This window comes from Petaurus breviceps, unplaced genomic scaffold (assembly GCF_028583685.1).
Source record: "Petaurus breviceps papuanus isolate PSGF00001 unplaced genomic scaffold, PetGlider_PUasm1.0 90903, whole genome shotgun sequence".
In the NCBI taxonomy this organism is placed as follows: Eukaryota; Metazoa; Chordata; class Mammalia; order Diprotodontia; family Petauridae; genus Petaurus; species Petaurus breviceps.
The window spans coordinates 1,556,209-1,580,624 of record NW_027187376.1 but is presented as its reverse complement, the minus strand read 5'-3'; the positions used below and the strand labels follow the sequence as shown (position 1 = coordinate 1,580,624).

General features: G+C 39.5%; 1 long non-coding RNA gene across 1 annotated transcript in view; it reads right to left on the bottom strand.

The window, feature by feature from the left end:
* Window positions 1–4,075: 4,075 nt before the first annotated feature.
* The window catches only part of LOC138151564 (uncharacterized), a 37,117-nt gene continuing 16,776 nt past the window's right edge, over window positions 4,076–24,416 (bottom strand). The window contains exons 2-3 of the long non-coding RNA XR_011165862.1: window positions 9,834–9,937; window positions 4,076–4,583 (exon numbers count right to left, since the gene is read on the bottom strand). This is a non-coding gene — a long non-coding RNA (uncharacterized lncRNA). The remainder of the gene's footprint in view (window positions 4,584–9,833; window positions 9,938–24,416) is intronic.

The window sequence follows — 24,416 nt, the reverse complement described above, 5'->3', positions numbered from 1 at the left end:
TGGGTACTCCCTTCCATAGAATGACTTTTCTTTTTTTTTTCTTAAGTATTGAACCCAGGCATTTTCCTGTATCCCTGTTGCCTTCAGTGATGAGGATTTTGGTCTGGTATTGATTATGTTTCCTGAAACAAGAAGTAGCATGTTCCACTACTGAAGGATTCATTCTGAAACTTAGTCGAATAAAAAGGTGGAGAATTCCTTAGCAAGGTTGACTTTTTTATAATGTATGAATTTCTTTCTTTGTCCTGGGTTGACACAACATTGAGTATCCATTATGAACTGGTAGATTCATAACCAATATGTGCTAAACCCTTGGACATGGCCTTAAAAGGAACACAAACAGGCAATGGGAAACAAGGATTTATTCAGCACTATCTTAAGTGCTAGGGATACAAATACAATAAAAAAGATAGTTCCTGCCTTCAATGAGCTTATATTATTTTGGAGAAGGCAAGAGATAATAGGAAACCAAAAGGCAGGGGCTGGGGTAGAGAAGGTACTTATGCAGAGCACAACTGGGAAATGAAGGAGACATGGTCCACCCAAAATGGAACCCCTTGGAAGGAACCAATCAATGGGAGAAAGAAATTGACAAGGTGGAGGCATGTTCCAGAATAAGAAGGTAGCTTTGTGTAAAAGTCTGGAGAAGTAGAGGATAGAAATCTGGGGAGGGAAAGAATGGGAGAGTAGGGCCTAGACAAAGAGACATCGGTCAAATACAAAATCATTTCCCTGAAGGGAAGGCTGCTCAGTCAAGTGGCTCCCTTAGGAGCGAGGTCCTTCAGGAAACAGTGTACTCTGGGCAATTACATGGTCCTACAGCAGTAGATGACCTCACTGGTGATGAACTCAGTTGAGTATCAAGGAGTTCCTTAGCCAAGACAGGAACATGGACTAGCATTAGTGGGTTAGCAATAGTAAAACAATGGAAGAGTTTGTGTGTTATACTAACTTATTAGATCAAAAGGGAGCCAGAGCCATGAAAAATTAAGGGACAGAATCATGACATGGAGAAGAAAACCCAGACCTAGTCTTTCACCAGTAGTTATGAGTTATGTGGATTATAGAGATCTAAGGAAAGAATATGACTCTATTGATTCTACATGCTTTCCCTGTGTGGAGGGGCTTCCACCCCAGGTCAACACTAGAACTCTGGAGGTCTGTGTCAAGAATTGGGGAGCTATGACCCAAGGGTCAAATTTGGCCTGCCACCTTTTTTTCATATGCCCATAAGCTAAGAATAGTTTTTACATTTAAATAAAATAAAACTTCATTTACAAATTGTAAAAACATTGGTAGCTTGTGAGTCATATAAAAACAGTGGACTAGATTTGGCTTGTGAGCATGGTTCTACCAGGTTACAAAAGGACATGAGATGTGGTCTACAGTATAATATGGGAGAAAGACTGACCACAACTAGGAGCTCAACTTTCTGTATCCTGTACTTCTTTGACAGAATGGGAAGGTCTACGGACCCTTTTTCAGAATATTTTAAATACATAAAATAAGACACATGGGTTATAAAGGAAACCAATTATATTGAAATATAGTCATCATTTTTATTTTGCTTTTGGGATGGGGGAAAGGCAGGGCAATTGGGGTTAAGTGACTTGCCCAAGGTCAAACAGCTTGTAAGTGTTAAGTGTCTGAGGCTGGATTTGAACTTGGGTTCTCCTGACTTCAGGGCCGGTGCTCTCTTCACTGCAGCATCTAGCTACCCCCCAAAATATATATTTTTAAAAGGTTAATATCCCTGCCCTAGAGGGAAGAGGGCAACATGTAGACAGAAACAAATAAAATGTAAAGGCCGTGACACCAAAGAAATTTACCAGTTACCATGTTTATCCTTACTTAGCCTACTCATGATCAGTATATCCAAAAATTCCTCATATCTACTTATATTATATTGGCCCCCAACTCATTCACAAATTCACAACTCAACCACAACTCACAAGGTACTCACAAACTCACCACAAGGAACAAATACCACTTAGACTTGTAGAGAAAATGGTGTTCCACTGTTCATAGGTAATTACCATCTTAGTGGTGAAAACGACAGGGCAATTCCCAAGAGAAAAGGAGAGATAATCACCTTCCTGGAGACAGGTGAAAAACGAGATGACCTGTGCCATTTCAGCCTGAATATTCATTGATTTTATTGGTGCATATCCCTATTTAGAGGTGGGAGGAAGAACCAGATTTTCTAACCTTTCCGGGGGTCTCAATTTCCCTGTGTGTAAAATGAGGGAGCTAGATGAGCTGGGCTTTGAGATCCTGTCTGGCTCTAGACATTGTTGAATCTTTTTTCACCTCATAATTCATTGATTGTCTTTGTGACCACCACAGAATGGTCAGAGTTAAAAGTGACCTCAGCAATCATCCAGGCAGCATCTTTGTCTTATGCAAAAGAAATATGAAGCCACAAGAAGGAAAGACTTTTCCCAAGGTCAGAATTTGAATCAAGGGCTCCTAATTCCAAGCCAGACACTCTTTGTGCTACTTTATGTCATCCTCAGAAGTCTAGTAGGATTCAACCCATAGAGAGTTCCTGACCCTCTAGATTTTCATATTCCTCCTACTTAATACCAACAGCACAGATAACATTTCATTCTGGGAAGCACATCCTTAAATTCTTCTGCCTACAAATTCCCTCTCATCACCCACAAGTTTGGACCTGTCCAATAACCTCAAACAGATCATCAATCTGAATGTTTGTAGTAGCCCCAGGCCACAGTAGTTTAAAGTTCCACAATCAGATGGCTTCTCAATCATTTCTAGACCAAATAGTCCTTACTTTGTTGGCCTCTTAACATATTCCCTAACTCCCGTATTAACTATTGCCATCCTGGAAAAAATTTTCCATTTGGAGCTGCATGGCTTGGGTTCAAATGCTGGCTTTGTAAGGGAAGGGAATATGCACTTAGTATGAACCTACAATATATTTCAGGTGTGGTGTCTAAGACTTTACAAATATTATCTCATTTAATCCTTTGTCACCTATTACTCACGTGACCAAGTCATTTAACTTTTTTGAGCCCCTCAGTTTAGATGACCTTTAATATCTGTTCAAGTCTAAATCTATGATTCTATGGCTCTTATCCCAATTAGTTTAATGAGTTAGTTCATTTTAGCAATTTGAAGACGAGGCCTCCTGGGTCTTTACATTCCCTGGGATACCTTTTCCCCATAACACACACACACACACACACACACACATACACACACACACACACCCCTACCAGTCTTTCAAAAGACAAACTAATAAAACCATCTTGGATGGTTCAAGTGCAGCCCTGCCTGGAAGGCAAGCATTCTATCCTTGAATCATGGGATTATAGATTTATAGCTCAGAGAGAACAGAGATTATTTTGTCCAACCCCTTAATTTTACAGATGAGGAACCTGATGCCCCAGGTAATGTTGGAAGTAAATCACAGAACTTGAGAGTTGGAAGGTAGCAGACATCTATCCCAAATCATTTTCAGAAGGAATTCCCACTAGAACACATTGGACACGTGGCTATCCAAACTTGTATTAGAAACCTCTAAGGAAGGAGAACCCACTCCTCCTTTTGGACAGCTCTAATTATCAGAAGTGGTTTCTGTCATCAAACATGGAAGCTTTTGAACCTTGGTTCCCAGAATTCAAATCCTAGCACTCTTTCTCCACTATAAGGAACCCAAACCAATCTATGTTTTCTTCTATGTATCTATATAAAAAAACAGAATCAGGCTTTACCTAATGGTAAATTAGCATTAGCTAACGTCATTAGCTAGTGGCATTAGCTCACTAAATAGCAGTGAGACCCTAAATCATTTTATTCCTCTTCTCCTGGATTGTGTGTGTATTCTTCCTTTACTACCATGTAGACTTATATATTATAACATACAATTCACTTTACAAAGTGAGAGAAAATGAATTGAGCAATGAAAGTAGAAACAAACAAGAAACATCAGCAGCTGATTCTAAGAAACATATTGTATGAAAGACATGGAGAATTGTAAAGCCACACATGAGTAGCTTTCCAGAGGACTGCTGCTGTGAACACCTTTCAAGGTTCTGATTACATAGTATAGTGAGCTCTTTATTCAATAACAAATTGGAGCAAAACATTCATAGAAAATCAAAATATAGCATTCACAATGTTACAACTTATCACAGAAAATAAAAATACAGCATTCACCGTGTCACAACTCAAGAACTTATCACAAAAAAGGCCACATCGTTTTCACCAAACTGGTCACATAGTTTTAAACAAAGTACATTGATTTAGTCAATCAAAAAATCCTTAATTCAATTACAAGGTACAAAAGTCAAAGTTCTCCACCCCTAGGTCACAGTAAATCATAATCTTCTCAGTCAGTACACAGATCCAAGTAAAGTCTTCTTTCAGCTGTACTCAAGGCTGGCTCTCAGCTTCCATGGTTCTTCTTCCATGGTCTCAGCTCCGACTGTCACCTGGATTCAAAGGCAGGCAGCTTCCACTTCCTTGTCCAGCTACTTGTCCAGTTCTTCATCCAGTTCCTGTTCCATATTGAAGTTCACAGTGTCCAGTATACTTCAAGTCCTTCACAGTTCCTGTTTCTGGGAAGACAAAGATTGACAGAATCACAGTAATATTCATGCACATTGCCAGCACCATCATCAATTCACTATCTGCCTGTGAAATCAGCTCAGACCCACCAACAAGGTCTGAGAACTCAACACAAATCATCAACATAGAAATCAACAAAGACCCACAAACAAGGTCCAAGAGGTCAGCACAAATCATCAGGAAAGTCCCAGGACCTCCAAAACACTCCTCCAGCACTCCTGTATACATACAACCAGAAAATCCTCTTTCAGGGCTTCCAGTAAGGTCCCAGGGCTTCTGTACAAAGTATCACAAACAAACATCAACACAGAGCAGACAAACAGAGTCCCGGGATACCACAAGTTTTTTCCTTATTGACTTTGCCACCACAAGAGTCCTCTGCTCAGTTTTTCTCAATTCTCAGTTCAGTCTTCAGTCCAGCAGCAGCTGCCCTGCCTCCATGATGCTTACCCCAGAAAATTCTGTCTGTCCAGCTTGTGTTCTTCCTTATATATGGTATAGCTCCTCCCTGTTCAGCCCCTTCCTGTTATGTCAGCAACAGGGGTTCATACCAACCTATGGTTCATATCATACCACCACAAATTACGTCTGTGATGGAATTAAGGATTTTGTGATTTTTTTGTTTTTGTTTTTTTTTACAGAGGCTTAATTTGAAACAAGGTGCTAAGCACCTGCTTAGTGCTGATACAAAGGGATCTTCAGATTCCATTAACATTACAAGAATATAAGTGTATAAGAATAGGGCAAACAGAGCGATAGGGGAGTGGGTCACATTTTGTATGAAGATCCATTGGAGAAATTATATAATATAATATTTGAAGTATGTGAGATCAAAGTAAGACATGAGAAGTGACTTTAGGTATTTGAAGGGTCATATTGTAAAGGAGAGACTAGACTTATTTTGTATAGTTAGAGGTTAAAATTGGGCCTAAAATTGGGACAAAGCCCAGATTACTAAGGTGATAATTTTGTCTTTACTACCATCCCCCTATAAATTCTTATCTTGAGAAATATCCCTTAAAAAAATATTGGAATTTGCCATTTCCTCCTCCAGCTTATTTTATAGATGAGGATACTGAGGCAAAAAGGGTTAAGTGACTTGCTCAATGTCACATGAGGAAGAGGAGATAGGTAATAGAAGAATACTGGATTGGGAATCAGAAGAATCTTGGTTCTAATGTGATCATTTAATTTTTCCAGACCTTAGTTTCTTCATCTGCAAAATGGGGAGATTATGACCCCAAAGTTGCCTTTCAATTCTAAGTACATGGTTCCAAATACACAATTGGGGTTTATGGGGTCTTCAGGGAGGACTAGAATCTCTGGTGAGAGGATTTGTCAAGGCTTTTTTGGGGCTGCTAATCCACTTTTGGTGTCTACCTATTACCTAACTCTCTCACCTGTGGCTCCAAGAAGCTGTAGCACGTTCAGGGGTCAGACTCTGGTAAAACCATCTCCCCAGATGGGTTAAACCAGATTGAGGGTAACCAAGGTATGAGTTAGGGGAAGTGTCTACCCTAAGCATGTGAAAACTGCCCCTGTGGAATAGGGGATATGAACGTTTTGTTTCAGTAATCATGAAGGCAGCTGAAGCAGGCTCTGTGAAGCACATAGAGCTAGGTCAGACAGCTAAGACGCCAATGGCATCCACTGAATCCCAGGCCCTGGCCAGTCATCTTGACTTTTGTCTTGCCACTGAACTTTAATGACTCTGGAAGAGAGAGTGAGTCTGACAACTTTGCACAATTCTGCCTCACTTAAATTCTATTCATGCACGAGTCAAGATAGCACCCTGTGATGTCATTTGTCCTCTTTGAAATGAAGGACAAACAATAAAATTCTATCAGGTGCATACAAATATTGGTCCCAAACTTAAATAACTTTCTAATAATGAGAGTTGTGCAAGATCAAGTGGCCACTTTATGAGGAAGAAAAGTATTTAAGCAAGTTGGATGACTTGTTTAAATGACTGTCAGGATAGATTGATTCCTGCACTGGACAAGTTAAGGTGGACTAAAAGTCTAAGGTCCCTTCCCACTCTAAAAATCCTGATTCAATGAAAATTATAACTTTCAAATTGCCTGAAAATCGGTCTTCCAATTATTAATAAATTACGTAGAGTTATGTCCATTTTATTATCATGACTTGGTTTTTCAATACAATCTGAATGCAGATCTCGGGAAAATTTTAACAAGAAAATCTTTGATTTATAGTCAAATGGATTTAAGTTTAACATGATCAATAAAGCCAAAAGCACTGATTAAGCACCTGATATGTGCTAGGCACTGTCCTAGATACTGGAAATACAAAGACAAAAGCAAAAATTCCTGTGCCCAGATGTGCTTCTAGTGATGCCATCTTAGGCAAATGACTTACCTTTCATGAAATGCAGTCTCTTTGTCTCTAAAATGAAGGAACTGGTCTAGATGATTCCTAAGGTCCCTTCCAGCTCAAACAAAGATTCATGATTCTAAGAGGCAAACATTTTTTTTAAAGAGACATCTCTGCTGAATAGCAGAAAGCAACCTAATCCTTCTAATTGTGGTAGAATATGATGGACAGACACACCATGAGTATTTAGCTAACAACATTGACTTGAAATTAGTATTAGAGGTCAGTCAAGTGGGAATAGGAGGAGAAAATAGGAAGAGGCAAAATAACTTTTCCAGCTGTATCATATGTGTTTCTCACAGTTTGCACAGCATACATTAAAGATATATCTAAAGGAATATGTCTTTTGAAGGAACTTATTTTTTGGAAGCGGGGAAGGCAAGGCAGTTGGCTTTAAGTGACTTGCCCAAGGTCACAAATCTAGTTAAGTGTCTGAGGTCACATTTGAACTCAGGTCCTCCTGATTTCAGGGCCGGCACTCTATTCACTGAGTTTAAAAATAGTTAAAAAAAAAAAAAGATTGGCAGGATGTCCAGATATTTAAAAGATATGGAATGTCTATATGTGTATATGCATATATACTATATATTATATGTACTCATTATTTACATATGTAATATGCACATTGGCATACATATACAGATCTGGCTAGCTATTGAACTATTTCTAGAGTATGTTTTGAGTGTTTTATGTCATGAGGTTCAGTATATATGGATATCCTGACAGATTCTTGGTGCTATAATCTGTTCCATATTGTGAGATCCATTTGAAATAACTAGGTGATATATTTTAGGAAGCATATTAAAACATACCCATTTATAGAAAGTTCCTGGTTGCTGGGCCCCAGTACTCAATAACCCATAATGACTTGCAAGCATCTTGTGGTTGACTGCTTCATGAATCTCTAAGCTAATATCCTCAATACCATACTTGACCACAGGAGTCTGGGTTGTGTCTCTCATACACAGAAGTAGGGTTGGTCAAGAGACTCCCTATATTCAAGGAATAGAACCTTCAGGAGAGAGACACAGACTGTGCTGTTTCCTATTATTATGTGTGATAAAACTACCAGGCTCACCAATTACATTCAAGTGCATTTATTGGCACTGTGCTGGACAAAGGAAAAAAAAACATGGTCTCTGCCTCAATGAGCCTTGATTTTACTAAATCCAAATGATTCCTTTCACAATCATTTCTGCTACTGTCACACAGAGCCTTCAAGACTCTTTTTCTGATGGGTTTAGTCCTTGGAGAAATTATCTACCCTCTTAGTCTTTTTTACCCAAACTTCTCCATGGCCATAAGGCAATTCACTACTAGACATCTTGTATGCATAAAAACGACTTTGCCACCAGCATGAGGTGAACAAATTTAATTTTCTGCAGTCTGCAGAAGACAATCAGTGGCGCAGGGCATTATTGGAAGGCAGTAAGGAGCAATGGATAGATAGGAAAATGGATTTGATAATAAGGAACCATGTTCAAATCCCAACTGTGATGTTCATCATGTGACTAAGAGAAATCACTTCACTTCAATGAGCCTTAGTTTACCTCCATCTCTAACATGGGAATAATAATAATGAATACAGTGCCTACATTATAGTATATGTAGTATATATGTTATATAATAAATATTACAATATATTATATAATATATATTATAGAGCTGCTGTTCATTTCAAAAGAAATCACCTATGAAACCTTTAGATATTTGCTGTTCTTATGAACTCTAGCCTCATGTGTCTTGGGAGGTAATTCTGTGTGTGTGTGTGTGTGTGTATGAGCAAGAGAGAGAGACAGAGAAAGAGAAAGAGAGAGAGAGACAGAGATAGAGAGACAGAGAGAGAGAAAGAGAAATAGACAGTGAGATAGAGACAGAGAAAGCAATGGAGAGAGATTTTGAAACAGATTCTGTCCCTTACTAATTATATGACCTTAGGCAAAACATTTTATTTCTCTGAGTTTCAATTTCTGCATCTCTCAAATTGTAGGAAGAGGGGGACCAGACTAGACCAGACATTGAACTAAATCAATGGTTCTCAAACATTTTTGTCCCTGAGCCCCTTTACACTCTTAAAAATTATTAGGAACCCCCCAAAAGTTTTTTTAATGTAGGTTATATTCATCATTCTTTACCAGATTTAAAATTAAAATGTCACTTTTATTACGAAAATAATTTTCATCTCATTGACTTGCTGGAAGGGTCTCAAGAACCCCCAGGGAAATGTTTGAGGTCTTTCCCCATTCTATCCTTCCTACTATTATAACCTTGGACAAGTCACCTAACTTTCCCTGGATTTAGTTTCTTCATCTGAAAATTGGGAAAACTGACCCAGATGGCCTCAAGTCTCCCCTCTCTCTAAATCAATAAAACTATATTTATGATGATACTTGATTCTGGATTCCTCTGTCCAGAATCTACTGTCTGAGAAATCTGTTTTCCCCTTTTTGTTACTTTTACCATGAGACTTAGCAAAATTCCCCTTCAGCCCTCAGATTGAAGTGTCTTTCTGGTTGACTCCCTAGTGTCTCTATCTCCCCCTGCCTTCAGGCAGAAGAGCACCCAGATCTGATCTTCTTAAGATACTGATCCATGAATAATTATCACTCCTCCCTTTGCAATCCCAATTGAAGCCACTCACTTCACTTAACTTCTTGTTACTGCTGACTACCCCATCCTCAAACTCTCTCGCAGCAAACTCTTCCAGACTCCAACTCATCAGTTCACTTAAAACAAAAAGATCGACATATCAGCTGCTTAACACCTAGGAAGGGTATATACCATGGAAGCTTTTTTTTTCCCCCACAGAATCACTTCTGCACAGCCATAGATGTTTATTCCCCTCTTACCAGATTGCTTCAGACCATCATGTTAACATGGGCTGTTTTTGAAAACACAGGCGCCCTGGGTTCAACTAAGACAGGCAGGAGATGAACTGGGATGAAGGCCAGGCCTGTATAGGATTGAAGTTGATCAGTGAGTCATGGTTTGTTTATTTCCCTATTAATAACTACTGGATGTTTTGTTTTTTGGTTATTCCACTGATAACTGTGTCTTATCACTTTGGGCATTTCCTCTTGTTTTCAAATTTTGAGATTTGGAGGAGTTCCTCCTCCACCACCCTGATCTCCCCCCCTCCCATTTGGCCACCCATCCTGGAAACTCTGCCAAGTATCCAGAGGCTTTCAAAGAAATTTGCAGCTGTCCCCTGGGGCAGAACATCCTCAAAACAATATTAAAATGACATTACAACAAAACGCAACTTTAAAAAATTTGTTACTGCTGTCTTCATTTTGCTCCTCAGAATAGCAAATGTGAAAACCGGATCTTTTTGAGAGTCTTTGGTCCTACAGAGATGGAAACCTGGCTTTGGGCATGTGCCTTTGGGGATGCCCTGTATACCACAAGACACTTAGCCTCTGTGGCATTCATGATCACTGTTAAGAGACAGCAATAATTAACATTACCTTTCAGCAGCTTTCTTACAAAATTGTATATGTCTGCACTAGCATCATTGACACATACCCACATTTCTATTTCCCTCAAGGAAAAGATCTAAAGATGTCCTGTTCACCAAATATCACCCCTTTATGGGGTTCCCAAACTAAGCCACTAAAAAGAAAGGGCTTTCATCAGAATAAAAAATCCACTCTGTCATTTGGAGTTTTTTTTTTTAGGCTAAGAAGGCTCCAGAAGGAAGACTGAGGAAAAAGAAGCTATGTAATATATCTGTCTATATAGGGTGGTTAAGTGTGCTCATTTATCCATAAGGTCATTATGCCACACTGACCCAAGAACTAATACTCTGTGGACATTCCCTCTCAATGGCAGATTTTGGAGAGAATTGATTCCTTCAGAATATCTAGAGAAACACACCACCCTGGCCCTGTAGCTTTAAACCTTGGGGCTTCAAGCTGAGCTGCAGGACTAGACATGATTGCCCCCTCCCCTACCCCCTAATTTAATTTAATTATTCTTTTTTCCCCTTCTCCCCCTCCCCCCAAGTCCTTAGGCTCTGCTTGGGAGAGAGTGGCACTAACAGGGCTCAGGATGAAGGCGCCTGGAGGCAATTGTCTGTCAGAGCTGGGGTTGCAAAGTCCCTTCACTGAAATACTAGACTTTGAACACGTCTATACTGGTAGAAAAGACAGAACAAAGACATGACTAGCGAGTGTTTGCCTGCTCTCTCCGCTCTTTTCTTTCTCTCCTTCTCTCTTCTCACTTTCATTCTACTTTTCTCCCATCTCCCTCCCCTTATGCTTCCAATAAATACTTGGCATTTCAGAATATCTGAACTTTTCCCAGGTCTTATACACTGATAATCACTGATAGTTCTCTAGACCATCCTTTCTCCCTGTTGCCAACTGACTGTTCTCTATATAATTTGGTTTAGAAGAGACTTCTCTGAATAGGTGGGGAGGGAAGGAGGAGGGGTTGGTGGGTCAGTGTGTGTGAGGGGGGTGTGGGTGTGTGGGTGTGGGTATAACTGCTTAGAATCACACACACACACACACACACACACAATCCTGCACATATACTCTATGAATAGATGAGTAAAATGCACCAGTATTTTATAGATGAATATCAATGGCAGATCTATAATGAGAGATAAGGGAGGTTTTATGTATTTTGGCAGAGAAATCTGGGGTACTTCATAACAAATGGTGCTCAGGAACAAATCCCTTAATAGGGGAAAGTCGGCATCACTCCCATAACTGGCATGAGAATAGTATTTTGGGAAGGAGTTGATTTTCTAAGGTCAGTAACAATGGAGGCTGCTTAGGGTTCTGTACTTGAGTCCCATGTCAGAGAGCTAGAATTTTCGGGTGAAGGATGAGCGCTTAATTCTTGTTTTGGTTGACTACCAGGTGTTTTAAGGCATCCTCATTAACTGTAGAAAGCCCAGCTCGTCAAAGGAAAAGAGTATTGTGGTTGGAGTCAGGTCCTCTAGGCTCTCCTAGCTCTTCTGCCAATTTACTACCTGTGGGGAAATCTGTGAGCCACAGAATATGGATAAGTGACGGAATGCATAGGAGATGCAAAATGGAAATAATAATAAATGCACCATCTCCTCCAATTCTAAGAACCAGGATTCCATAATTCTTCTTAGCACAATACCAGGCATATAGATGACTCTTAATAAATGTTCATTGACTGAGTGACTGACTGATTTTGAGCACACCGATGACTGGGAGGAAGTAGATTCAGCCAAACATAGTCCTTAATCTTTAGGAACTTGCTAGCAGTAATTGACCAACATGTAGGCAATATCAATCAGTCAACAAGTACTTATTAAACACTTAGACTGGCTTAAGCATATTCTCAAGCTCATCAATAATCAAAACAAATCTAATTTCCTCTCTATTGTTACCACCTCTCCCAGGGACCTATATAGCTCCCCAGAAGTATGTGTAGTGTTAACCTCATCCCCTGAAATTAGAAGGGACTTGGGATTGCTAGACAGTCAATCAATCCTCCTGTCTCAAGGAGCTGTCTCCAGACTCAACATACTATACTGAATGGGGAGCCTAACTGCTAAAGGGAAAATAATGAGGATCACTAAAAAGTTGACAGCCCCTCTCCTGACCTGCCAAAATCACTTAACCCCCAATATCATTAATGGGTCAGGTAGGGGTATATTTTTTTCACATTCTGGCTCTGTCCCTTCCTCCTCCTTAGCTCTGGCTCCTGTTTGGGCCAGGAATTCTTCATCTTGGTGCTGTTCATCTGATGCTGTCACCTTTACTTTCCTAGAGGGGCCACACAGATGCACCAACTTCACTATGGGGGACTGAGGTTCCTTCTATCCCTTTTCCTCTCTGTTTCTCTATTTCTGTTGTCTTTTCAGTCTCTGAAACTTTGTGTATACCCAAGGGTCTATGTAACTCGGGGAATATAAACTATCCCTGAGTTATAAGTCACCATCAATTACCAGAGAAGAGCAAGTTCATAGCCTGCCAAGGAAATCTCATCAATGCTTGAACAAAGGCCTCATTGATGGGACTGTAACAATGGATGAGACATTTATGAGGTCTTGACCTTGCTTTGAGAAATTCATGCTTCACCCAAGAGGCAATAGAGGGAAGATGCACATACACATGATGAAATAAAACAACGTTGGTCATATATGCATGCAGCCAGGAAAGGAAAAATTTTCTCCTGAGGTATCTCTGCTCTCATGGTCTTAGAGAGTACAGCACATACCTAAAAATGTATTGGCCCAGCTGGATGGTGGCTCACCCAGTCCAGATGTTCAGAAAACAATAGGAGCCTATAAGCAATGCTTCAGAGTAGATAGACATATATTCCAAGCCTCTGAGAGACCCCTCTCCTCCTCCTCCTTCATCACCAGCTCTCAAAAGCCTGAAATTTCCCCTTCAGAGCTAATTTTGCTTGAGGATTTTTGACTATTTAACTGCAAATGACCTGGCATTTTTAATTACTGATAAACTAACATTTATTCCTTAAGGAACTATTAATGTAAATGACCTTATTAGTCATTACATACTTTAGTATGAATCCAATCAGATAAACATTTACTAAGACTCAACTAAATACAAGCTATTGTGTTGGTCTTTTTTACAAAAAAAAAAAAAAAAGGTGAATATTCCTGCCTTCCAGGGGCTCAGTGCTCAGTAGATTCAGCAGATAGATTCAGTCTATGAGTTGGTTTCTATAGGAAGGAAAGAGAATCAGATAATGGGGGCTCCCTGAGATGGCAGTGAGATCTTCCTCATTAGAGGTTTTGAGCCAAAGGTGGAGTGACCCCCAAACACAAGTGTTGTTGAGAAAATGTTCTATCAAGTTGGAGGTGACCTAGAAGACCTCAGTGGTCCTTCCTACTTTGGAAGTTCAGTGATGAAGAAGAGATTCAGCACCTAGGGACTAGACCATGGAAGAAAAACTTCCCCTGATTCCTGATTTTCCCTTAATCCTGTTGTCATACAAATATCTTGTGGAGTTCAGTTGTATCAGTATCCAAGTCATGACCCCATTTGGGATTTTCTTGGCAAAAATACTAGGGCGGTTTACCATTTCTTTCTCCAGCTCATCTTACAGAAGAGGAAACTGAGGTAAACAGGGTTAAGTGACTTGCTCAGGGTCACACAGCTAGTAAGTGTCTAAGACCAGGCCCAGTGCTCTCTCCACTATGACAGTACTACAATTTGTTTAGTCATTCCCTGATCGAGACATCTACTTTGCTTCTGTTTCTTAAGTAGGACATTTCTGAGAGCAGCTCCCACTGTGCCATCTAGCTCCCCCTGTCCATATAAATAGGGGTGATCCATTACAAGGAGGAATGGGGTACAGTGCAAAAAAGATTCCAGAACTTGACTCCAAAAGGCCTAGGTTCAAATCCTCCCACTTTCTTTCCCATCATGTTTATGAGCTATGAAATTAAAGTGAGGGGCCAAATGATCTTTAAATGGAAAGAGTACTGGTCCAAAGGCAGAACCAGAGCATTCAATCCTGCTTAGACAAACATGGGCAAATACTCTATTCTCCCTGTACCTTCATTTGGACCAGCTGGCCTTGGAGGGCCTTTCTAGCTCTTGATTTTGATCCTATGATTCCTTTTCCCTCTTAGGCTTATGATTTTAAGGGCCTTTTGGAAAGACAGATCCATTTAATTAAGTTATGATTTTAACTTTGAGAATACAAGCAGAGAGGAGACCACAATTACATTTTTTGTCAATGGCAGGAGAGAAATACTATATGTTTCCTGGGCTGAGAGGGGCCAGTAGTCATTTTCTACACCACCCAATGTGTATGGCTTATATAGGGTTTCCATATAGGGGTCAGGCAGCTAACAGATGACCTAGAATGCTGGGAGTGCGGCAGGGCATGGTGAGAAATACAACTCTTTCCTCAGCTAGCTTTATTTTTCAATTCTTGTTATACAGAGATAAGAAACTGCTGGACAATGACAGAAATATCAGGAAATTTCTTCCTTGAGAAGAAACACAAACCTAAAATTGTTTTTTTCTACTCAGACCCTAAAACAAAAGTGCTAACTTTCCCCATACACAATATGCCAGTTGCAGTCAATATGCCAGTTGATGTCAGTTGCAGTGAAAGCCTCTCCCTCCCCAATTCACAAACATCTTTCATAAGCTTTAGTAGCTGAAAGGTAAGTAACTACCTAAAGCCAGCGATAAATGCCTAAATACCTCACCCATACAGTGCAGTATTTTTAGAGAAAAGAGACTTTAATAACAGTTGCTAAAACCCCCTTTTAAAATTGAATTTAAAGCAACTTTTGAGGCTGTGTATATTGGCCCCAGATTCCTTCCCATATTCTTGTTGGGAGTTCCCCAAGCAAGGCAGGGAGTGCCCCCTCTATAAGTGTATTTAATGGGCTGCTTATTAAAGCTGGCAGTCTAATCTGGGTCTGTGGACTCCCCTGAAAGAAAACTCCACAAGTCTCCCCCTCCCCACCGCCACCCCAAACTCAGGGTATATTGGGAGCACTTTTTTTTTTTTACTTTTTATCACTGTCCCACAGAGACATAAAAATAATATGGCTGCTTTTTCTTCCATCCCATAGGACCATGATGTTTCTGGTCTGGGGCTTTGGAAAGGGTTTATTTTGCATGCAACTTTACTTTTCTTTGTCTATGGGGTGGTTTTCTCTCCTCATTCATTTGGGGGGAAGGGAAGAAGAGATGGAAATGTAACTTGCATAAAAAAGGCTCTGTGGTCTCCTTTCTAGGCTCCTCTGTGGAGCATGGTGAATATGTGGGGTGAGGGTAGGCATTGGAGGAAAATAAATGGGGAAGGATTATCCCCAAAAAGAGAGCTCTGAAATTACAGAGAGGCCAGCTCTCCCAACCTGAGAGGGCAGCTGGGGAGAAAAGAAACAAAAAATGAGATTTTATTTCTGTGACTTTGGTGGTTCAAACAAGAATTAGATTTTTGTAGCATGAGATAGTGGGGTAGAGTGACTGATGGAATCAAGAAGACCTGTGTTCAAAACCCACCTCCAGTGCTTACCAGTGAATGACAGGCAAATCACTTCCCCTCTCTTTGTCTCAGCATCATCTCTGAAATGGACTTAATAACACCTGTGGTGCCTACTTCACAGAATTGTTGGGAGAATAAAATAAGATATTAGGAGTCTGAGTTAGGAAGACCCAGGGATGTGCTAGAGTCAGCTCCAACAACTTGAGAGTTGATGTTAAACTTTCATTCTAAGCATTTATATTTCAGTAATTGGCAAAATTCTACAAATCAGGACTTAATTTATCATTTTATTGTCTATACTTAAGAACATTATGAAGAAAATGTTAATAATGCATATTAAACTTAAAAACTTTTGATAGAGACTTTTTATGGAGAGCTGGTTGTTAAATATTTGCCAGCACACCTCTGTGGGGGAAAGAAGGTGAACTGTGTTTAAGTCCTACCTCTGATATTTACTAGTTGTGTGACAAGTCACTTAACTTTTCTGTGCCTCAGTTTCCTTATCTGTAAAATGGGGATAATAATAACACATACCTCTCAAGGTTGCTGGGAGGATTTACTTATACAGGTAAAGAGCTTTACAAACCTCCAAGTGCTATATAAAAGTTCTCTATTATTAGAGCTAACGCGCTTCATGAACATTAAAAGTTCTATAAAAACACCAGTAATCATTCTTATACAAAAACATTCTAAGAAGAGTCAATCAGGGAAGTCCCTGAAGCATTTACAGAATTCACTCAATCAACGTAATGAGATTATAGGTTACAAACCTTGTTTCAGAGACAGTTGAGGGGCACCTCCCCATGGAGAGTGTGAACATGCCCACTGGTTCCTTACTGAAAGGACCACAGCTGTCTTCATTCTGTTAGGTGAATGGAATTCCAAAGGAGAGATTCTTGTTGGAATGTCCAAATGGACACACATTCTACCATGTGATTCTATAAGAAATCACCCAGAGTCCTAGCTGCTTCTATGTATTAATTTGGGAAAGTCCACTCTCAGGTTTTATCATCTCAGGTTACCATTAAGAACACAGAGCTGGGGCGGCCAGGTGGCACAGTGAGTAAGATCGCCGGCCTCAGAGTGGGGAGACCTGGGATCAAATCCGGGCTCAGACACTTAGCACCCACCCAGAAACACCTGGCCATGTAACCTTGAGCAAGTTACTTAACCCCAATTGCTTTAAAAAACAAACAAACAAACAAACACAGAACTAACTCTCACTTGTGGCTCTGACCCTGGCATTTATTTCTAGTTCTTGATGGTAGATGGACTGTGGCTAGGAATAGCCTTCTCTCCTGAGCCCTCCCCACCATGTTGACCAGGCCCCTCTGCCTGACTTTTCAGGTGAGCAGATCTAACTTTTCAATAGGAAAAAAGTGAAAGGGAAATAAAAAAATAAATCAATTTGGCTTATCCTTTTGCTTTTATAGACTGCAGAGAGTGGTGGCTTCTCTAACAAGAATCAGTCCTAAAACCTAGTTTGCTAGTCATCTAGTCAATGGGAACAAGATAGTATCCTCTTAGCAAGGTACCAGTGGGCATGCCCCAACTCTCCATGAGGAGGTGGCTCTAAGATGCTACCAAATAAAGACTCATACCCTTTAAATTCCTCTGGTTGATTGAGGAATCCATGTAATTGACTAAGGACTCCCCTGATCAATCCTGTTTAAGCTCTTCTCCCAGTTAAATATTCCCTATCCCAGAAATAAAAGTAAAGTACTTTTGATCATAGGAACCCCACACATCATTGAAACTCAGCAGTTTTTGTATGGGGTTTTAAAAAGCTGATTTAAATTGGTTGTTCTATCATCTCTTGAGTTGAAACAGATTGTCTGGGATCCTTATGAACTCTAGGTTCACATAAAGGAGTTTTTTTAAGTCCAAAAAACCTCAAGTATGTTCTTTTTTGAAGGAAAATGTGATCATTTGAATTTTTAAAACATTAGCTTTTCAATTAGCAAGTTTTTTTTTCTTTCTTCCACCCCCATACTCTTTGAAAAAGAAAAGAAAAAAAAAACCCTTGCAAGGAATATACATTGACAAGCAAAGCAGATTTTCCCATTGACCATGTAAAAATGATTAACTCATTCTGTGTCTTGAATCAATTCCCTCTGTCATGAGGCAGGTAGCACACTTCACCATCCATATACGGGAACCCTTGGTTGGTCACTAAATTAATTAAAGTCCTAAAATATTTCAAACTGGTTTTGCTTTTACAAGGTGGTTTTGCACAAATTGTTTTCCTGGTTCTGCTCATTTCACTCTACATCAATTCTTAAGAGTCTTCTCAGGATTTTCTGAAACACTCCTTTCATCATTTCTCATAGCACAATAGTATTCTATTACATTCATATACCATAATTTGTCAAGCCATTCCCTAAATGATGGGTGCCCTCTTCATTTTCAATTCTTTGCCACTATGGTCAGTTTATTTTTGACCAGAGGATAAAACTTATATTTCTGGTCAACTTCAAATCATCAATATGCTCCATTTTGGATCACCTGATATACTATTAATTTTCACCTGAGAGTGAGTTTAAATTTAAGACCCAAATCCCTTTTGAAAGAGAGCTACAAGGCATTGGGAACTCTTTTGGCATCAGACTCGGACTTTCCCTATGACAAGAGAAGTTTGGTAGGGTTTTTTTCCCTCTTTTGCTTTTGCTTTTTTATTTTTTTTCTATTATTCTATGTCTGTTTTATTTTTTCTTTCCTGATTATTTTTGGAAGTATGGTCATTGGAAGAGGTCTTATGAGATTTAAAAAAAAGTAAGTCCAAAGGAAACCTGTATTGTTTTGTGGTCAAATTTGTATAACTGTGTCGAAGGGAGTATAATCACTGGACTGACCAACTACGTGAAATCTGGGCCCTCATAAGTGACTTGATTTGAGGAATATCTAAGAATTATGTTTAATGAATAATGGAACTCAGTGCAAGGTGCTAGGAGAAGTAATTAAGAAAAGGACAACTGTTGAAACCTTCCCTAGAATCCAGAGAAGGAAGCCCAAAAGAAAGCAGACTGGTCTCAGACTTGCTTTTGCTATGGTTATTCATGAACAATGTTCTTGAGACAATGGGGGTTTTGGATTTTCTAGGCAATGTGTTTCTATACTGTAACCTTCTAGCCAGAGAAAGAAGATTGCCTGAGTAACACTAGCTTTGGGGCCTAACTTGTGGGTAACTCCAAATTTGAGAGTTCCCAAGTTTAAGAATTTGGGGATCAAACTTTCTTGAGCAAGAAGGGGATTTCCTGATTCATCATGTTCCTTGGATAAACAAACAAATAAAAAAAAATCACCCACATAATTGCAGAGCAGTGACCTACTTCTACTTAGAGAGCAAAGCCAGTAAGTTACTCCAAAGCTAAGCTCCCATGGGAAGTAAAATTCATATCCAACAGCCCCAAAGTATGCTTGCCTTCTGAGGAGAATTCAAAATACAGGGTGACCTCTGGAATCATGTCGGACTTTATGGGAAAGCTAGGAATCTACCAGGATGGCAGAGTTGTGCCGGTGGCTATTCTAAGTGTAGTTCCCTTCTGGAAGAAGCTGATGAATTCTTGGAGAGATTTATGTATTTCTGTATCTAATTATAGGGCAGCTAGGTAGTGCAATGGATAGAATATTGGGTCAAGAGTCAGGAAGACTCATCTTCCTGAGCTCAACTCTGGCCTCAGACAGCTTCGTGACCCTGGGCAAGTCATTTAACCCTATTTACCTTAGTCCCTCAATCTGCAAAATGATCTGGAGAAGGAAATGGAAAACTACTGTAGTATCTTTGCCAAGAAAACCCTACATGGGATCACAAAGAGTCAGATATGACTGAAAAATGACTGAACAACAAGTATGTGTTTATAAGCTCCTATAAGGCATTGGCATCATCTTCATTTTCTGCAAGAATATGCAAAAATCTAAATTGTAGCTTTAATATATGTGTATAAATGTATATTTAATATTCAAAAATCATATTTGTCAACCCTACCAATTAAGTACACAAGTTTTAAATAAAAACAACTTGGAGATTTTGTGAGAAGGGAAACATTTGGGGGGAGAGGGTTGAAACTTGAGATTCATTGAGATCTTTTTCTTTGGGGAGAAGGCAGGAGAAAGACTGAAAGTCTCAAGAAAAAAATAGTTTAAAATGTTATTCTTGAGCTTTTCCTGAGAGGCCCAAGGTAAATGGGAAAGATCTTGGAATCACAAAATGTCTGAGCCAAATCGGATCTTAGAAATTATGAAGCCCAAGCCTCTCACTATTGATAAAGGTACTGAAGCCCTAAGGGTTTCAGTGAAAGGCTCAACGCCACACAGTGAATTGGTGGCAGATGTGGAATTATAACTGAGGTCTCTTGACTCATACATAGCAGAGCCCACTCTGGCACATTATAGATTAATTAGACCTATTTTTGTTAATCAAGAAATGAAAGAATATAGGAAGAGACCACTAGAAAATCACTCTTCAAAATTCCCTTTTCAAACCATGACTTCTTTGAGAGCAGGAATGTTTTTTCTATCTCTTTGTGTCAATACTTTGTATCTCTCTTTGTACCCTTCATGCTTAGCACAATGCCTGACACAAAGTAGGAATTTAGTAAATTTTTATTTTTTACATGTGGGTCCAGCATCACAAGATAAGAATGACAGCATTAATATGGTAGGGAAAAAAAATAAACAAACAACAACAAAAACATTGAAGAGCTAAAAGTCCTGTATTTGAATCCTGTCTCTGCTTATTAACTGCTCTTAACCTTGGGTGATAATAACAATGACCATTTATACTAGACTTTAAGTTTGCCCAATGCCTTCTTGGAAGTTTGCAACAACCCTGTAAGATAAATACTTCAGATATTTTTATGCCCATTTTATAGGTGAGGAAATTGAAGATCTGAGAGATAAGGGTTTTTCCCACAGTGACTCAACTAGTAAATTCAATCTCTGACCTTTCTGAGAGCAGGTTTAACACTCTAGGTACTTCTCTCTGCTTGACTACTGTGGTATTCACTTTCCTACTTTATAACAAGAGAGATTGAAATAGATGGCCACTGTAGTCCCTTCCAACTCTAGAGTTATGATTTAAGGGACAAATTATTTCCAGAAATGTCCTACTTAAGAAATAGAAACAAAATAGATGTCCTTTGATCAGTCAATGGCTAAAGAAATTGTGGTACTGGTACAGTGGATAGAGACCCAAGCCTAGAGTCAGGAAGACTGCTCTTCCTGAGTTCAAATCTAGCTTCAGACACTTGCTAGTTGTGTGACCTTGGGCAAGTCATTTAACCCTGTTTGCCTCAGTTTCCTCATCTAAAATGAGCTGGAGAGGGAAATGGCAAGGCACTCCAGTATTGCTACAAAGAAAACCCCAAATGGGGTCATGAAGAGTTGAATATGACTGAACACAACTGCACAACAACCACAAATGGAATGGAATGTTACTCTGATTTAAGAAATGATGAGTGTGATGAATGCAGAGAAGCATGGAAACACCTACATGAACAGATGCAGAGTGAAGTATGCTGAGAGCAAAAGCAATCCACTCACCTACAACAACGTTAATGGAAATAAGAACCAGGAACAAAAACAAAATCAAAAGTGAATATTGCAAAAATGATAAAGAACAAGCAGGCTCCAAAGAAGAGATAGGAGAAGATACCACTACCACCCCTTTTGCAGAAGCAAGAGACCCTCAAATACAGCACAGTGCACCAATTTTTAGACTTTTTAAATGTATTGATGTGTTGACTTTAATCCTTTTTAAAAAATACTATTTGATCTATGGAATGGATTTCTGAGAAGAGGAAGAAGAGGGGTACTGGGGAAACTATGGTGTCATGAGAGACTCCATCAATAAAAACTTATTTAAAAGAAAAAAAAGGAATGGGAAATAATGTCCCCAGTTCCTTGTGGTGGAGAGAACATGGCTTTCAATCAAGGTCTGCATCCTGGCACTGCCACTTACTAGATATTTGGTCTTAGATAAGTCACTCTCTGAACCTGTTTTTTTTCTCAGTAAAAATGAGGTTTGGATTGATCTTTAAGACCTCTTTCAGGAAAAAAAAAATTATATAACTTCATGAAAGGAAAGAGGACCTCATCTGCCTCCTCCCCCTGCCAAAAAAAAAATACTCTTCTGAATACCTACCATGAAAGTCACTAAAATTTGTTGACAGCAAAGCCAAGAGGTGCTCCCTTTTGGAGGCCACTACCACATTAGAATAGCCCATGTAGGGGCGGCCAGGTAGCACAGCGCAGCACCGGCCCCAGAGTTGGGATGACCTGGGATTGAATCCCGGCTCAGACACTTAGCACCCACCCAGAAACACCTGGCTGTGTAACCTTGAGCAAGTTACTTAACCCCAATTGCTTAAAAAAAAAAAAAAAGAATAGCTCATGTATCAGCTGCCTCTTCCACATTGGCTCATTAGCCAGCAAATACAGCTTGATTAGAACGCTAAGCTAGGCTACTTTAAAAATCAAAAGGGAGGTGACAGGTGGGACCTAACACAAGGCAGTTTAACTGGGGAGGGGAAAAAAAAAACCAATTAATCTGGGTTGAGAGAGTTTTGTGGGGGGAGTTAAGGAAATTAGTATTATAGAGGCCCCAAGCCTGAGAAAGCAGTTTTGGAACAGGAATATTTGACAGAAGAGGGCACCTAAATCAGGAAGGAGAGGGCATCCCCAAACCAAATTCGCCTAATTCATAATATGATTTAGGGACAGCCTCTTGAGCTGATGTCTGGAGGAGAGAACAACAGGAAAATCAAAATATGGACAACTTTTCAGCATCCTTCAATCAAGGAACCAAGCAAGAAGAGCTCAGCCTTGGGTCATTAAGTCCATTCTGTAAAGAGACAAAAAGCTTGAGTTAAGTATTTAAGGCCTTGCTGCCCCTTCCTCTCATAGACTCCCAGAACGAAAAGGAAATTTCCTTTGCTATCTGTGGTTTTTGTTCCCCCCTTTGGAAGATATAGCCAAAAAAAAAACCCCTCCCCAATAATCATATGTGGATTTGGGAGTATCCCCTGTCTGGCCAGTACCAGAATAACTGAACTATAATTAAGTTGCAGGGATACTAATGGTTATGCTAAGTTTTGTTTGAGAAGAGACTTTGACTTTGGTCAGGGGATGATTGCCAGGCAGTTCTGAGGGGAGGGGGGAAGGGGAAACCCAGGTTGAGAGGTTACAGGTCTAATTCATTCAACAAGCTTTTATTGCACCACTAGTATGTACAAGGCAGCATGCTGTGTGATATTGTGGGAGTGACAGGGAAGCTAGATGGAGCCCTTTCCTTTCAGGGCCTTTCTAAGAGTTTTTTTTTTAAACTTATCTATGTCCAGTGACAATGGAGTCATGACATAAGGTCATATGTGCATTTAACTTAGTCAATTCAACTCTGCCCCCAGGAAAGAGAGAGACAGAGAGACAGAGACACACACACAGAGAAAGAGACAGAGAAATACAGAGACAGAGAGTATAATAAGAATCTAAATTATATGAGCCAATTTAAGGGATGACAAACCCAAATCTGAGTTCTATTAGTCAATTCCAGTCCCCATGTGCCTCTCATAGTATAAATACTTATTACCTGAGCATGAGTGGAGAAAATTGCTTCTCCAAAGGTGTGCCATACATTTTGTCTAACTATGCCCCCAAACTATATGAAACTAACATTTATGATTGGGTACACAGGGTCAGATAAATTATAGGGAATTCATTTTTGCACATATGCATGTAAGAGTTTTAACCTTCCAAAGTTTGCCAGAATTTCACATGAAAAAGAATGATATTTTACCTTGAGCCAAAAAAAAGTTTCAGACCCACTACTCTAAAATCTCCTCTTTTTTGTACCCATAGACCATTCTTTATGTTTAAGGTGAGAAAGACAACCTTTGTTGGCCTACCAACATTTCTGCTGTAGAAGTCCTCTGCTTTGTTCTTTTTGACTTCCTTGGATTTTCTCTCATCTCATCACAAAGCAGGAAGAAGAAAACAATTATCTTGTGACATCATATAATTTCATTTATGTGTGATGCCCTTTCGAGAGTATTTTTCCCTAACCATCAGTTTTTTTTGCCAACTACATCTTTGCCCATACTTTTTTCTTCTGTTTGAACAAAAATACTAATCAAATTACTATAATACATATATAATACATATCACTAATTCTTTGTTTTCTTCCCCACATTCTTATGGTAGTTCTGAAGTGATACTTGTTCCTTCCTTCCTTCCTTCCTTCCTTCCTTCCTTCCTTCCTTCCTTCCTTCCTTCCTTCCTTCCTTCCTTCCTTCCTTCCTTCCTTCCTTCCTTCCTTCCTTCCTTCCTTTCTCTCTTTCTTTCTTGATAATTTATGACATTTGTAATTATTTTTCCCATTAAATTTATTTATTTACTTTTAATTTACAAAATTCAGTTCCACATCCCTTGAGTTCCAAATTTTCTCTCCATCCCTCTCCTCCTCCTCCTCCTCC